At 48.5% G+C, this 10,791-nt stretch overlaps 2 long non-coding RNA genes across 5 annotated transcripts in view; one reads left to right on the top strand and one right to left on the bottom strand.

Moving 5' to 3' along the window:
• Positions 1 to 785: 785 nt before the first annotated feature.
• Positions 786 to 10,791, bottom strand: part of LOC107211445 — a 35,246-nt gene continuing 25,240 nt past the window's right edge. For 3 of the 4 annotated variants that reach the window (XR_004499575.1, XR_001524185.2, XR_004499577.1), the window contains one exon: positions 8,348 to 8,828. This is a non-coding gene — a long non-coding RNA (uncharacterized LOC107211445). Of the gene's footprint in view, positions 1,000 to 8,347; positions 8,829 to 10,791 lie in introns of those variants that run through there. The other variant, XR_004499576.1, reaches the window with a different exon arrangement.
• On the top strand, positions 3,490 to 5,374 carry LOC117245196. Its single transcript, XR_004499578.1, has 2 exons — positions 3,490 to 3,610; positions 4,368 to 5,374. It is a non-coding gene; the product is annotated as an uncharacterized LOC117245196 (long non-coding RNA).

The raw sequence follows: 10,791 nt of genomic DNA, 5'->3' as shown, positions 1-10,791 counted from the left end.
AGAGGAGCTGCCGGGGCTGCGGCAGGTGACGCCAGCTGTTGTGGAAAATGAGCAGAGAGCAGGAGGCCAAGGCTCCCTCTATTCCCCTTGCTGGGCTCAACTCTCCATAATCCTTAAAAAGGGAGGAAAGAAAACAAAACAAAGCCCCTCTGCATCAGCCTGTTTTGGCCATACATCCTCCGCACTGCAATGGCACTCGGGCCATCGCAGCAACCCAATGAAGTGTTGCTGTAATTAAGGTTTAATGGAGCTGCAAGGCTGTGTCATAGCAAAGAGCCTTATAACAGAGGTGGAATGCAATTTACTACCCACCAGGTAGAGAGCAATAAATCTGCAATATTTATTGGCAAGAGAGAGAAATGTGATCCAGAATTCCATATGCTGGGTTGGGGGAGGAGATGAACATCACGTCGAAGGGGGAAAAGTTCCTCGATTGCTCTTACTCTCTCAGTGTCGTGTCTTGGAACAGGACTAGCACTGATGTGCTGGTGGCTATTCCCAAGGATCCCAGAGCACATTCTGTGCTGCAGACAGGCCACGCCAGGCTGCTCCAAGGGCAGGGAGTGGCAGCTGGTACCCTGTCACTTTGGGAGGGGATGCTGTGACCAGCACATCTGGCCAACCCTGCATTCCTGCAATAAGAGCCTCAGGATAATGTGAACACAAAACCTCGGGGCCAGCCCCACAGCTGGAGTAAGCCAGCACAGCCACACTGATTTGTGCCCATGGAGTGGCTGGCCTCAGGCTCTGCTTCACCTCTTCCACTTGAAACTTGTGGGCAGGCAGTAAATAGAATGGTATTCGATTTATTGCCCACAGAAAGGGGAAAGGCTGAGCGGGCTGCAGAGCTGAGCCTGCTGTTCCAATGGAATGGAGGCATTCCCAGCCTGTTGCTCCCAAGGAATGGAGGTGCTCCCAGCCTGCTGCTCAAGACTTTTAAACTAGACCTTCTGCTGCTGAGACTTCAGGGAAGCATCTGGAGCACTTCCACTGGCAAATCTGGATTAAAAAAAAAAAACATATTAAAAATAAATAAATAAATCAATCACACTCCAGTGTCACATGGAGTACAATGACACCATGGAAATGTGGTGAGAGGATGCCACTGACCATCCTTAAGGCACAGACAGAAGTCAGAACTAGAGAAGATCCGTGTTTCTGGAAGACCTTGAACTGCACAAATGCCCCATCATAAAATGTGTCCATATGTAAAGGAGACATGCACCCAGCACATGCAATGCATGCCTTTCTCCATTAATTTTGAAGCTGAGAAGGGATGCACGTGTGGGAATAGAACACACAGTATTTTTCTGTCCTGAGGTGAATGAGGAAAAGCCAATGTCTGAGAAATCCCTCCATCAGATAAAGCCAACCACTGAACTACTGGCAGGTGGAAGAACACCCAGAGAAAGCCCCCAGCCCTGGAAGGTGCTGAGAACCTGTTCTGGAGACTGTGGGAATGACAAATGGCTGCTCCCTCCCAGGGGACCAGATTAGCTGTTTCCTATGTGCCCAACAGACATTCTCTCTTTGAGCAAAACAAGTAGCAGGTGGCTTGTCCTGCCTTCCAAAAGGGCTGTGGCAGATGCAGGGCTGTGCTGGAGGGGAAGCTAAGGTTTCACATCCCCAAATTCCCCGTTAGTTAACTGGCTTGGCAGAGGGTCACCGAGGTTTGTTTGTGTGCATATGCGAGTGTCAGACACCGAGCAGAGAACAAGAGGGAGTTTTCCAACAAGATTAATCCTCTACCAGAACTGGCTCTGTCCCAGGAATGACTCTCAGAAATGCTGGCATAAATCTACAATTAATCTAAAATTAATGTTTGCTTCAATGGAGCTGCTTGGGACATAATTGACAGCGATGTTTGGCCCACTTAGTGCTGATCCCATGGCTTATACTCTCATTTTCCTTTCTCTGAATGCATTTCCAGATAGATTTCCAGCTCCTCTTTACAGTACAAGTGTTTAGGTGTACAGAACTCCATCACTCCACAGGAGTGAGTCCTGCTGAAGGAGAAAAGGCATTGGCAGCAACAGCTGATTGTCCCTGGTACCATCTGTTGTAACTGTGGTGACATCAGTGCTCTGGCCCCTGTCAGCCCGAGGTGACAGGGCCACGGGCCCTTCATGTGCTCCCAGCCTCTCAGCACCAGCCTGGTGCAGACTCTGGCAGCGTTTCAAGGTAGAGTCCGAGCTCACCACGGCCCTGCCAGGGTGATAACCTTGGCCATATCTGCCCAGACAAAGGGTTCAAAGGCTCCTCACAGGTCTGCCTTCCAAGTGGAAAATCCATCATTCATTGACTGTGGTTACCACCAGCTGGGAGTGCACTGGAGAAGCTCAGTCCCTCAAGGAACCCTGGAGAAATGGGACATCTACCCAGAACAGACTCCTGGCCTGAAAAGGGTTGTGTTAGCAGGCAGCTTTTTAGTCCATCAGCTTTCATCACATTTTTTGAACATCTTGGAGCAAGCTTTTCCCCTGTCTGCTCATCCACAGGTTTCTGTGGCCCTGGGTATCCAAGCACCACACACATGGGGCAGCAACAGTGGGTGCTGTATTAGCAGGGCTCAGAGAACAAAATGTGGGTGTTCTTCCCATCCTTGGGCTTAGACCATAGCTTTATGTCAGGTCCAATCTGGATGCCCTGGCATGCACATACTCTAAGCTACCCAGCTTTTGGAAGCCAGGATTTTCTGGGAAGGCCAAAGCCTTATTTCCTTGGTGTACAGGAAAGGAAGGTAAACTCCAGCATTCCTATAATACATTCTATGCAAAAATCCCTTTGTTGCCTCAAGCTTTCTACAGGGATCGGGGCTCAGATCACACTAAGGTGGTGGGGACACTCAGGGACCCCTCCTGAGCCCTCCAAGCACCACAGTGAAGGCCCAAGACATGGGCTCACTGCCAAGTGCCAGAGGCCTCCTGTGAGCCCTTCCAGAATCTGAGGCACTTCTTGGAAATGTTTTAGAAATAGGAAAGGATGCAGAGAGGCTGTTTGAGATTGTCCCCAGCCTCTTCCCACAGCTGTCCTGAACTCTTGCACTGCACCACCCTCCTGCTCACAGCAGAGGACCCTCACAACTCTCAGCCTCCAACCCCTTCACTTCCAGGCTGAGGCCAGACTGCCCACACGGGTCAGCTCAAAGCCTCCCTTTGATGGTCCAGATGATCTCCAGGGCTGTTCTCTGAGCCAAACCTTCTCCAACCCCTGGAGCTCCCACACCAGGGCCTGGCTGTAGAGCACTGAGGGCTAATCATCCTGAAACCATTCCTGCTCCCAGAAAAGCTCTGTCTGGCTGAGGGCAGACTTTCTCCCTCCTAGAGGCACTGCCTAAACACAGCAAAGATTTTGTTATTGGGTCAGGTTTTTATTCCTCCCTCCTTCTCACTGCCTACACAGCCAAAGGGCCTGTTTGTTTTGCTGCTACTTATCAGAAAGGTTTATTTGCGATTGCTTGAGAGGGGAAAAAACCCTCTGTAGCCAGGGGCAGACAAGCTCAGTGCTCAGGAACATAATGGCTGCAGCCCCCAGGCCCATATGCTCGCCATCCTGCGAGGTGGAAGGCCGGCTCTGATCACATCCAGCTGCTGGGGATACGACTGATCAGGTATGGCTGGATGTCAAAAAAACCCAGGGTCAGGTTGGCTGGGGGTTGAGACGGGGAGGGGAATGGGCAGGGAGCTGTTTAAAGTGTGTTGCAGGACTGGGAATTTTCCTGTTTGGAGATGTCAGGGCTGCAAATGCAGACACATCTACAGCCCCCCTAAAGGGAGGGAGGGAAGGAGGAGGAGGAGGAGGTTATATTTCCCCTGTCAGCTACTATAGCATCCTCTGGGCTTCATGAGAGAAAGAACGGGGTTTTCAGACTGCACTGAATAATTCCTGCATTTTTAGGTTCCTATTTCCTCCTCCCGATGAATTAAGACCTAGGAATTCAGCTTGTTTGTTGTTGCTTTTGTTACTGAATATCCATGAAAAGCTCAATGTCCCTGGGAACTAATTAGGTATTAACCCTGCATTATTGCTGCATATCAGCCATGGAAACACACCATTTGGCTAAATCTCCTTGAAATATGGAAATATTGAAGGGTCAGGTGGAATGGCTAGAAACAAATTAAAAAAATAGGAAGATTTCTGAGACAGGGAAGGAATGGAGGAAGTATTTGAACAAAAAACTGCATGATATTATTTGCTACAGTTTCTATCACGTTCTAAGCAAAACTAACAGGTAGGAACAAATCTCTTTTTAGAAGAACAATGATCTCTCACTGGGAATTGTATCTGGGGGAGATGTGGGAGAGGTCAGGAGCTACACAGGATCTATTCCAGCCTAACCTCAACTGCTTTATTTATTTTGTTCTTAGATCCTCAGCAAGAGGTTTTTTGGCAAGATACTTTTGGAAGAACACCTCAACCAGACCACACTTCCAAAGAGCTGAGCCTTCAGTGCTGGCAGGCAGTAATTTTGTATTTTGGAGTATTGTCTTACACATCATTCCCTGACACAGAGACACAGACCATTAATGGCATGATAGGAATAAGTGTGTATCTATCTATATTTTATTACTCATGCCATTTCAGGGGCTTGCAGATAATTAACTCTCCATACTACTTCATCTGTTTTTCCTCAAAAATCTTCCCATTCCACTTAAAACCCTTATTTGTGGTCCAAGCAGCAGCACATTTAATCAGACTCAACAGGGCCCCAGAACATCTTTGGAGAGGCCATAAAAATATCTGAACACTCTAAACTCAAGCCATGGGAAATGGGATTGCTCCCACCCAGCCTTGCACAGCCACAATGAGCAGCACCCCCTCTCCTATGGCTTCAGGGCTCCTGATCCCCCAGGGACAGGGATCCAGCCCCTCAAACCTGAGTGTTTCTCCAACACTGTGTCAGCCCAGACACACTGACTCAAGCCAACACCACCACTGAACCAAAATATTTTGATTTGATAAAACAAACTCCTCAACTGTTTAGATTTTGGCTGAGCAGACTCACAATGGAGGTTTCCTTTTCAACTTCCCTATTTATTCTCATCTCTGTCATCATGCAGTTGGGGTGAGCACAGCCAAAGCCATTCCCTTCTCCTTTCCTCTGGATCCCCAGGGAAGGGCCAGGTCTCCAGGACTGTCTCCCACTGCATGGAGCCAACCCAACTGTGGATGACTTCAGGAAACCCTACACCATGGCTATAATGCAAAATTATTATTACAGCACTTTGCTTTCCAGTTGTACAAGCACTTCCCACAAACCCTGTGTGGAAGTGAAAGGCCTCATTTCAATTGTTAATGGGTTTACAGGAGGCAGTGTCCTTCCCAAAACATCCTTGTGTCCCTTTTTCAATAAAATAACCTCGTGCTTCTCACAGCTCCCCGTGCACAAACCAGCTCTCAGTGCTCACGGTGGGAGGTCTCTTCTCGCACCAGATTAAAGCCAGACAGAATCAATTAAAGCAAAAAGGATGGGGTCTGCTGAGATGACAGAAGGCATTTGGGGCAAAATCTCACAGCTGAAAGCAGGAGAGATGCCATTGCCCAGGCTCTTGCTCCCCCATGGAAGCTGTGGCACATTATCTCTCCAGATCATTTCAGACTGCCAGTCCAATGAGATTTCAGGTTTTTTTCTTTCAGTGGCTCATGGGGCTAAATAGGAAGGAAGACACAAGTCAGAGACAGAGGATATGAATGTAGGAGATGATCAGAGGAGAAACTTTGGGAGGGATGAATAACAGCTTTGCTTCCCTCCATTACTCAGGGATGACTAATTCCTGTGGGGCCTTGAGATAAGAAAACCAAACCCAGATTTTTGAACCTCACAGATGAACACATCATTGCTTCTTTTAAAGATTCATTCTCCACCTTCTTTCCCTCCACAACACCCCCTCAGGATCTATTTTCTATATTTGCACCTATTCTATATCCCCTCAGACCCACCCTGTGTACACCCCCCGCTTTGTCCTGCAGTGACCCCAGACCATTCCCTCGTGCCTTCCTGAAGGGAATGGCGAGGCCTGCAGCCCATACAGACCCTGAGAACAGATGTTGGCTTTGTAACTTTACCCCCCTCCCTGTGAGCCATGCTCCTCCCTCCCCCCTCAGCTGACATGCCATCCAATTTGTCACCTACAAGGGAGGTCAGGGTCCTGCTGGGTGCCCAGCATCTCTCAGCTTGGGGCACTTAGTTTCACATTTTTTCTCCCACTAAACAAGATGTTCAAGCAGAGGAAGAACAAGGCAAAGAAACTGGCCTGAGAGAAGGATTGATGTCTGATGGGGGAGGATTTTGCTTTGCTTCCTTCCCACCTAAATTCTCCTGGTAGCAGGCACAGATTTCCAGGGGGAAAATGCCTCTGCAAGATCCTGAGACCTTCAGCTTCCTCTGGGAGCAAGTAAGCATCATTAGCTCTTAGGAGTTTGCCTTGCTTGGCCGATCTGTGGTGTGAACAGACTCTAATTAGTCATTTAACTTAAGAACTAAGACTCCCAAGAGAAGATTTCAGAGGGGAATTCAAAGCTCTTCAGACTGAAATTATCAACTGTGTAATACAATTGTTCTGCATTGCCTTCTCATGAGCTCTGTCTCCTCCTCCCCATTTGCCTATTTAAATTGGTGCTCTGAATACTTCCACAGCTTTGCCAAACCATGGCTTGTGCAGCCTCCCTGGAGTCACCTGGAAAATTCCTGTCCCACTGGCTCCTGGGGTTGGGCTGGGAGAGGGAAGTGCAGCTGTCTGAGGATGTGGGGCTGCTCAGGGGCAAGGGCTTCTTCAGCACTGCCTGATACAGTACAGGGAACACAAAAACTGCTGAAAAACTCCAGATTTCCAGCAAAGGGATTCCTAGAGCTGGATGTTCTCAACACTAGACTTGGACTGGACTGTTTTAAGGCTGATCTTTATTTAAATCCCAATCCAGGTATCAAACTTGAGCCTACATCTTCAAATGATTCCAATATCAGCTGAACACTCCCAGAACCCCAGTATTTTATTATAAGCAGCCACAATGCAGTGCTAGTGTTTGCTACTTTCTGGATGTAATCCCAGGGATAGGAAGATTGGATCTGTGGCATTTCCAGCTCCACTATTGTCATGCTGAATTACCTTAATGCAGTATTTCCCCCAGCTTGTACTATTCCTGGTAGAATACAGAATCATTAAAGTTGGAAAAGACCTTTAAGATAGAGCCCAACCATTCCCCCAGCACTGCCAAGGCCACCACTAACCCATGTCTCCAAGTGCCACATCTAAATGCCTTTAAAAAACCCACCAATCAATCTGGCCTTGGACACTTCCAGAGGGCCAGTGACAGCCACAGCTTCTCTGGGAAACCTGTGCCAGGGACACAGCACCCTCACAGGAAAGAGCTTTTTCCTAAAAGCTCATCTAAACCACCCTCTGGCAGTGGGAAGGAAGGAAAGGGTCAGCGTGAGGCTCACAAACACCAGTGGAAGCCCTCGGGAACTCCATTCCCTGCCCACACACTCTGGCAAACCTCGTTCTGCAGAGCTGCCCGACACGGTGTGGCACAGGGAAGGAGGGATGGATGGATCCACGCTGTCCCCAAGCCCCAGCGCTCCTGCTGCTCACCCAGGACCATGGACAGCAGTTCCCGGTGCGCTCCCAGCCCAGCGCCGGGCACACGGCGGAGGGGGCCGGATCCCTTGGCTCCAGCCCGGGACACTCACACAAAGTGTCGTGAGCCTGTTCTGCTCACCCCGGGCGCTGGAGCTCCTCGGTGAGTGCACAAGGGCCCCAGGAACACCCTTCTCCCTGCAGAGTTCTGGAGAACACCTCATAACAGGGCAGAGAACTTGGAATCCCTGCTCTGCTGTAAACAGAAGCCTGTTCCCTGCCCCATGTCCTGACAGTATCCAGGATGCAATGTCAGCACCCAGAGAACACCTGTGACTCTTTTAGCTTCCACCAGAAGCAGGCCCTGGTTTCCAGGACACACTCTGAGGGTTTCTGTGCAAAGGACAAGTTCTTACACACCCACATTTATTCTGTTTCACCACTTGTGCCAGAAGAATTCCCCAAACAAGAGTTCAATGGCATCTCACAGGATTTTTGGGATGGTCCTTGTGAACCCCTTGCAACTCAGGATGTTGTATGATATGATCTCCATTTAGGAGGGGACAACACCACTTTACAAACCAAAATTACAACCACACAACCCTGGATATATGCACAGCACCAGGAATACTCATCCTTCCAGAAGGAAAGAAGAAACAACACATTCATCTATGCCATAACTCTTCAAAATGCTCTAAATACCAATGCCAGCATATAATGAATCAGTTCCCTCACAGTTCCAGCTCTACACAGTCATCTCAAAATAAGTGGACCATCAGCCATCACTTTTACTTTGACAAGGAGCACATCACTGAGATTCTACAACTCAGTACTCCTACTTCATTCTCATTCAGCATCCAAAGTTGAACTTGGAGGATAAGGGAGAATGAGTGCAATGGCTAGTGACAGTAAGCCTTGATAGGGTCATGGGCTTTGCCACAGCTCCAACATGCAGGCGGGTGAAAACATCACTCTCAAAGCAAAGGGACAGAGGAAAGAAGTGAAGAAGGGGGAGAGGAAAGAAAAAGGAAAGGTTGATGGACAGTTGGACTTGTTGAGGGTGAAATCAATTAAAGTGCATCAAATCCAGAATTCATGCTTTTTCAAAGTGACAAATATGTGCTGGAAACTGAGAAAGACTAGGGGAAAATAATGTCTTTGACCTCCCGGAGACCGGCTGTTCCTTCCGTCAGAGGAGCCAGAAGTGAAGTGAGATGCGTTCATGATAAATTGTAACAGCCAGGCAGCCACCTTAAAAAAGAACGAGGTGAAAAGGTTACAGAAGGGACCCAAAATGCAAAGAATTCAACCAAACATCAAGATAAATCAGCTCAGGCCCCTGTGTGTGCAGAGCCAGCTTTCACAGAGCTGCTGCGGCTCATCTCAATTTGTTAGCCTGGCCTGAAGTGTAAGCGACACACACAGCTTGTTTACAAAAGCTTTGGAAAACATCCGTACAAAGGGCTGCCTCACCTCAGCCTTCCCAGCTGAGGCGACACCGTGATCACCCTGCCTGCCATCCCAGTTTGGAGTTTGTCAGACAGAAATTACTTGGATGCACACAAATATCCCCCAGCAATCCTGTACTTTAGGAGAAAGCTTCCCAAGAGTTGGACACCTCTCTCCTACTAAAGCAGACATGAAATATTCACACTTCTGAAAGTTTCAAAGCCTTAGTAGCTCTTATTTTCTCTTGCACTTGGATAGAACTTCCTAGCATTGAGCTTCAAAGTGTGGTTCAAATATTTGTCTGGATGCTTCCACTAATCTGGAACTTTGGATCTTTTTCCTGTATTAACAACCAGAAATTATGAACTCTGGTGATTACTCTCATGCAGAATAGTTGAGTGCAAAGCTCAAATACTTTTAAAGAATTGATAAGTATATTATACCTGCTAATAAAATGTTTGAAGCATTGTGCCCTATTTGGAATATATATGTGCAGTCCATTAAATGTCCAAGAAAATATATCAGTGCAGGTGAAATGGAACTCAACATAAAAAACTGACACAGTTCACCTGACAGTGATGTTCTCCACACAAGGTAAGACTTCACCTAAGGTAAAGCTCCCCAGCACTGCATCTAATGGTTTATGTGAGCTCTAACAAAGGCAAGGCAGAATGTTGGGGAATATTTAGTGCAGTTCTGCACCCCCATACACCTCCCCCTCTAATGCTCAAACTCTGACTGCAGAGTCCCCACTTCAGCCCAGGTGTTTGTGATACAGGGCCCTCCTCAAAATATTAATATGTATCAATGGACACTTCCCCAGATCTTCAGGAGCTGCTCACCTCTGACTGCTTCCAGACTGAGCCTTGAGGAGGCCAATGACAAAGCCACGGTTCCTCTCCTGTCCTGAGCCTTTCCTGGCACTGACAGGACTGCAGGAAGTGATTTATACCAGAGCTGCTCAGCCAAGCCAGTTCACCCTGCTGACTGCTGCAGGACAGCCTGATCACAGGATCTACAGGAGACTGCAACTGCAGCACAGAACTCCTCATGCCTGGAACCCTGGCTGGAATGGAGACCTTGCTGGGGCCAGTGCCTGCACTGGGGAGTGTGGTTTGGCTCGGTGCTGCTCCTGGGAGGATGCTCAGCTCTCAGGTCCTGGCTGGCATCCTCACAGCTCTGCCTTCAGACAGCACTGGTGAGCATCTCACCAACTGCTCCTGACACACATGCCCACCCCACTGCTGTTGCATTTTTCCTCACGACAACCTTCCCTGGATGGTCCCTTCCCCGAAACAGCATGATTCTCTCAGGGAGACACGAGTTCACATCAACAAATCCTTCCCGACACTGCCCCGAAGCACTTTCGCTATGATCAGCTATTCAGAGTGATGGGACACACTAGTTAGATCTCTCTGTGTGTTTATCAATCCCTTCTCAGCCATTTTCCTCTGTAAATCCGTCAAATCTTTTCCTTCAAGCTCTGTGGGAACAGTTAGGAGCTATCTCCTCAGAGGTGCCTGCCCTGCCACTTGGATTTCATCCTGCTCCTGGAGAAGTTGGATGTCAGCAATGGCTAGCACAGTGCAGACACAGCAGCAGCACTGCTGCCAGTGCCCTTGGAGTGACAGGATCCACACCAAAGACACCATAAAATGCCTTACAAAACCCCCTGTCCCCAGGCAGGGGACTGGGAAGTGTCCTCTTAAACTGGGACAGAGAAGGAAGAAAGGGAAAAGCACAGGGATGAATTCAATTGAGTAAA

The sequence above is a fragment of the Parus major genome, chromosome 15 (genome assembly GCF_001522545.3).
Source record: "Parus major isolate Abel chromosome 15, Parus_major1.1, whole genome shotgun sequence".
In the NCBI taxonomy this organism is placed as follows: domain Eukaryota; kingdom Metazoa; phylum Chordata; class Aves; order Passeriformes; family Paridae; genus Parus; species Parus major.
Note: the sequence above shows the minus strand (reverse complement) of the source record. Positions and strands in the feature narration are given on the sequence as shown.